This window comes from Dipteris shenzhenensis, chromosome 19 (assembly GCF_047967505.1).
Source record: "Dipteris shenzhenensis isolate YYH24624 ecotype China chromosome 19, Dip_SZ_1.0, whole genome shotgun sequence".
Lineage (NCBI taxonomy): Eukaryota > Viridiplantae > Streptophyta > Polypodiopsida > Gleicheniales > Dipteridaceae > Dipteris > Dipteris shenzhenensis.
In genome coordinates this window covers 47857544-47863922 of record NC_141614.1, presented here as the reverse complement: position 1 = coordinate 47863922, position 6379 = coordinate 47857544, and positions in this window count along the sequence as shown.

The following is a 6379-nucleotide window of genomic DNA, read 5'->3' as shown; positions in this document are numbered from 1 at the left end:
ACAGATGCATAGTAGGAAGTTTGATTTATATGACTATTACCAGGCTAGATTTGAGCTATGCTATTGGGTTGGTAAGTCAGTTTATGTAGGCTCCAAGGAAATAGCATTTGGATGTGGCTAGATGCATACTGAGGTATGTGAAGTCCACATTGCAGTATGGACTATTTTATGAGAGTGGGGTTCAGATATAGTTGCATGGATACACTGATGCTGATTGGGCTGGTAGTATTTCTGATAGATGATCTATTAGTGAATATGTGTTCTCTTTTGGGAGTGCCGCAGTCATTTGGAGCAGCAATAAATAGCCTATAGTTGCCTTGTAGAGCACAGAGGCTGAGTACAGGGGTGTAGCAAGGGCTACATGTGAGGTAGCTTGGTTGTGTAAGCTACTTTAAGATATGCATCAGTCTACTCATGGGCCAGTTGTCATTTATTGTGACAATATGAGCAGGATATGTGAAGATAGTGGGAGAGAGGAAAGGAGTCTCACTTGCAGCTTTCTCACATACACAATGGGGGAATACACACACAGGTGGAGGCTGAAAACAGTTTTCCTCTTCTTAGTTGTGAAAGCCAAAAGAACTCTAGTACAAAGAAATAGAAGAATCCTATATGTGGGTCTCAAAACCAAACTCAACTAACTAAGGTGGCATACTAACTGAGCCACAAACTAGAGTAGATAAGGATAGCTGTCATCCAGCTATTATTTGTGGGTGGTGTACCAACCGCATCTATAGCTAACAAGTCGGTGACATAAATGCACAACGGTCACCCTGGCATATTGCGAGTGGAGCTCGATATCTCAACACTCCCCCTTGAGCTCAATCCCAATTCTTCCACACCAAGCAGGTCTCTGAACTTGCGCAGCTTCTCTACGCCCAATGCCTTCATGAATATGTCAGCGACTTGATCCTCTGTGCTCACATAAACTAGATCAATAAGACCTAGTAAAACCTTCTGCCACACATAGTGATAATGCACCTCAATGTGCTTTGTTCTAGCATGATAGACTGGGTTATTTGCCAAGTATACACTGCTCATGTTGTCACAATAAATGACAACTGGCCCATCTATAGAATGATGCATATCATAAAGTAGCTTATGCAACCAAGCTACCTCACATGTAGCCATTGCTGCACCCTTGTACTCAGCCTCTGTGCTTGACAAGGCAACTGTAGGCTGTTTCTTGCTGCTTTAGGTGGCTGTAGAACTCCCAAAAGAGAACACATATCCACTGCTAGATCATCTATCAGAAGTACTACCAGCCCAATCATTATCAGTGTATCCATGCAACTGTATCTGAACCCCAGCCTCATAAAACAGTCCATACTGAAATGTGGACTTCACATTACTCAGTATGCGTCTAGCTGCATCCAAATGCGGTTTCCTTGGAGTCTGCATAAACTAACTTACCAATCCAATAGCATAGCTTAAATCTGGCCTAGTAATAGTCATATAAATCAAACTTCCTACTATGCGTTTGTACATAGTAGGGTCTTCCAGAAGCTCACGTGCATCTGTGCTCAGCTTCACATTTTACTCCAAAGGAACTGAAATAGGCTTACAGCCTATCATCCCATATTTGGATAGCATGTCCAATCCATACTGCCTCTGCAAGAGCTGTATCCCACTTGGTGATCTAATCACCTCAATGTCCAAGAAATAACGCAGCTCTCCCAAATTCTTCATCTCAAACTTCTGCTTCAATAACATTTTCACATGAAGGATATCTTCATCACTATCACCTGTGATGATCAAATCATCAACATAAATAACAAGCAGCATAATACCTTTCTCTGTTTTTCTCACATAGAGTGAGAAATCTGCCTTGGAGATCTGAAAGCCAATAGTGACAAGATACTGTCCTATCTTGTCAGACCATGCTCTAGGTGCCTGCTTCAAGCCATACAAGGCTTTCTTCAACCTGCAAACAAACTCAGGATGAATAGCATGAACATAACCTGGTGGCTGCTTCATAAAGACCTCTTCTTGCAAATCACCATGCAAGAAGGCATTCTTTACATCCATCTGATGTAAAGACCATCCCTTTGATGCAGCCATAGCAATGATTGCTCTTACAGTTGCCATCCTTGCAACCTAACTGAATGTTTCTTCATAATCAATGCCATATGTCTGTGCATACCCCTTGACAACTAATCTTGCCTTGTATCTATTCACAGAACCATCTGCATTGTGCTTGATTTTGCAAACCCACTTACAGCCAATTGCATTCTTGTCTTTAGGCAAAGGCACCAATTCCCATGTAGTATTTGCTTCCAAGGCATCCATTTCTTCATCCATGGCTTTCTCCCATTTTTCATTTCCCATGGCTGGCTCAAAAGAAGTGGGTTCTGGTTCCTGTATCACTTGCCTATATAGGCATAGTGAATGGCTGTAAATCCATCATATTTCAGCCTATCCACAGGATACCTAGCTTTGGTAGACCTACACAAAATAGGCTCACTTCCAGGTGCTCTCAAAACATCCCTGGTCTTCCTTACTCTAGGTGTAACAATAGAAGGAATACCCAACTCATCATCAATGCTCTGTTCTGAGCCACTGGATTCACCATCCACATAAGAGTGACCTACACTCACATCAAACATGGGCTGATCTACCTTCTCTTTTCCTTTTTGTGATACCTGCATACCACTATCTGCATTACTTTGAGGAGATTCTCCTGATCTCAATCTGCCTGTCCATGGCAAAGTATGTGAACCACTACTAGAGGACACTACAGGTCCACTGATATTTTGTGATTGCTGCTGTGAATTCTGTGCAGCATTACCATTTTGTGCATCTACATCAATCATCACATTTACTGGTTTATACCAGCTACTCATCTCATAAAAAACAACATCTCTGCTCACTATAAACTTATGAGTAGAAGGGTTATAGCATCTATACCCTTTTTGCTACAGAAAAAACCAATAAAGACGCACTTCTCAGCTTTTGGATCCAACTTGGACCTCAACTCATCTGGCACATGAACATAGGCAATGCAACCAAAAATTTTCAAATGAGAAATGTCTGGTTTCCTACCAGTATACATCTCCTCTGGCATCATGCCATGTATTGCTGCAGTGGGAGTCCTGTTCATTATGTAAACTGCTGTAGCAACTACTTCAGCCCAATAATAATCTGGTAGATTTTTTTCATTTAGCATGGCCCGAGATACCTCTCCAATATGCCTGTTTTTCCTTTCTGCAAGTCCATTTTGCTATGGGGTATGACTGCATGAATATTGCTACTTTATGCCATGCTCCTACAGGAACCTTGCAAACTCATTTGAGAGGTACTCTCCCCCTCCATCTGACCTTAGGCATTTTATTTTCAGGCCTGTTTCTTTTTCAACCATAGCTTTAAAAGCTTTGAAGTGCCCAAACACTTCACTTTTCTTTTTCATAAAATACACCCAAACTTTTCTACTGAAGTCATCAATAAAAGTGACAAAATAGTGACAGCCTCCAATAGATGCAGCTTTAGTAGTCCACACATCAGAGCCACACATCAGAGTGGATTAATTCCAATGGCTTTTTACTCTCTTGAACATGCCTAGGAAATAGTTTCCTTGCCTGTTTTCCAAATTGACATGCTTCACAAACTTTATGCATTTCTGCAACCTTGAATTTAGGCAATCCTGCAACAATATTTTGGGCTTGCATTGATTTAAGTCGTTGTATATTAACATGACCAATGGGTTTATGCCAGATATCAATATCTGCAACTACACCGGTCCCATGTGCAAACATTGTTGCACTCAATTCAGGCATGTCCGCATCCAACGTAAACATCCTGCCTTTCTTCTTTTGCTATCAAGCGACCATTATTTTTCATATCCTCAACAAAGCATCCATGAGGATTAAATCTGACCTGCAAGCCTGCTCAACCATTTGACCAATAGAAACCAGGTTCTTGGTGATGTTTGGGACATGAAATACATCAGACAGGTATTTCTTTTTCCCATCCTGCATTGACAAAGGAATTTTACCAATTTGCACAATAGGATGTGCAGTATCATCACCAGTCTCCACAAATCTTGGTTTTTCCATTTTCCTTGCATCCTGCATCCACTCTGCATGACCTGTCATGTGGTTTGATGCACTTGAGTCAACATACCACACATCATTTCGTTCTTCTGCACTTGTCACAGAATTGGTCATGTGTTGCACCATAAATAGATGCTCATTTCTGTCATCATCCTGTCTACTGGAAGATGCATAATTGCCTTGCTGCAATTTTCCATTCATAATGTCATTCTACTTTTTGTAGCAGTCCTTAGCCATATGACCCATTTTACCACAGTAGTAGCATTAAACATTGTTGTTTGCATTTTGGCCTCTTTGGCTCCCCCTGCCTCTAGAGTTACCACATCCTCCTCCATAGGACTGGTTTTCTTGAGTTTGCTGCATATTTTGATTTCTACCATGGCCTGTAGATTGGCCTCCTATACCTCTGCCTCTACCTCTTCCAGCATTTGAGTAGAAGACAGTTTCTTTTGAAGTTCCTCCTGAAGAAGATGCACCCCCATTTCTCTGCTCTTTTGAAATTAGAAGAGCAAACAACTCTTCAAAATCAGGAAATTTTTCACGAATGGTAATGGATGTCCGGAACTGTGCATAATCCTTTCCTAGACCATTCAAGGTCATAGAAACTAGATCATCATCTTCCACTAGCGACCCAATGGAAGCAAGTGCATCTGCAATTTTCTTCACCTTCATGTGGTAGTCATTGATGCTCAAATTTTCTCTCTGCACATTATGCAACTCCTATTTGAGCTGCATTTTCCTGGCTTGCGTATTTGTGCTGTACATTTTTGCCAAAGTATCCCATGCCTCCTTTGGCGTACTTGCATCCTGAATATGCACAATCATAGAATCCAAAATACTAATAGACAGCTAGTACATAACTGTTTTGGCTCTCTCATGCCATCCTTTAAATGCCTACATTTCCTGTTAATTGGTAACATTAGGAAGAATTGGTTCTTCTTCATTTCCTATAATGAACTCCCAATAGCCTTTTCCCATAAGGAAATTTGTCATTCTAAACTTCCATGCCTGGAAGTTGTTCTTGTCAAGCTTTTCAATGACAATCTATGAAAGAGAATCAGATGCCATTACAGAACACTGCAAAATATTCTATCACTGCAAAAGAACAAAGCTTTTGCCTCACACGGGCATATCTGCAAAACTGATGAAAGTGGTATTTGACCACACAGTCACTTCCTAGTGACGATTTTGCATCAACAGGCAACAAGCACGATTCTGCAACTCCCAATATCTCTGCACACAAGCATACGATGCAATTTTTGCGGCAACTTTTCACCGACCAGTAGAGCAGTGGTCGCACAGCAAAAACAAGCTCTTTTTTTGAGTGCCTGCGAAGAACTTCCGCCTTCAAAATGGGCCCCGAAATGGCCTCAAATCAGAAAAATAAAGTCACCAAAGGCTTCGCCCTGACCCATAGCATATATTGCCCTCTCGCCACACCATGAAGGGCGTCTCAATCTAAGACAGTGCACTCTTGCACTTCTGGCTGTGCTACTTGCAGAGATTTGCTCCCAAACTCGAAAAAGGAAAGCAACACTGGTCCTCTTACTAGGACACCGTGAACTTGGTTTGCTTTCTTGAGCTGCTTACCATGAACAAGGCTCTAATACCATGTGAAGATAGTGGGAGAGAGGGAAGGAGTCTCACTTGCGGCTTTCTCACATACACAATGGGGGAATACACACACAAGCGGAGGCTGAAAACAGTTTTCCTCTTCTTAGTTGTGGAAGCCAAAAGAACTCTAGTACAAAGAAATAGAAGAACCCTATATGTGGGTCTCAAAACCAAACTCAACTAACTAAGGTGGCATACTAACTGAGCCACAAACTAGAGTAGATAAGGATAGCTGTCATCCAGCTATTATTCATGGGTGGTCTACCAACCGCATCTGCAGCTAACAAGTCCGTGACATAAATGCACAACGGTCACCTTGGCATATCGTGAGTAGAGCTCGATATCTCAACAGGATACACTTGGCAAATAACCCAGTATATCATGCTAGAACAAAGCGCATTGAGGTGCATTATCACTATGTGCAGGAGAAGGTTCTAGTAGGTTTTATTGATCTAGTTTACGTCAGCATAGAGGATCAAGTAGCTGACATATTCACAAAGGCATTGGGTCCAGAGAAGCTGTGCAAGTTCAAAGACCTACTTGGTGTAAAGAAAGAGGGAGAGAGATAGGAGACTCAAGTTCAGCTTTCTTCACAACACACAAAAGAGAGAGGACACAAGGTTGGAGGGTGAAGCCTTTCTTCACTTTTGCACACAACAACAATACAATAGAAGAGGGAAATACCCTATATGTCAAAACCTAGAATACGTGGTTCA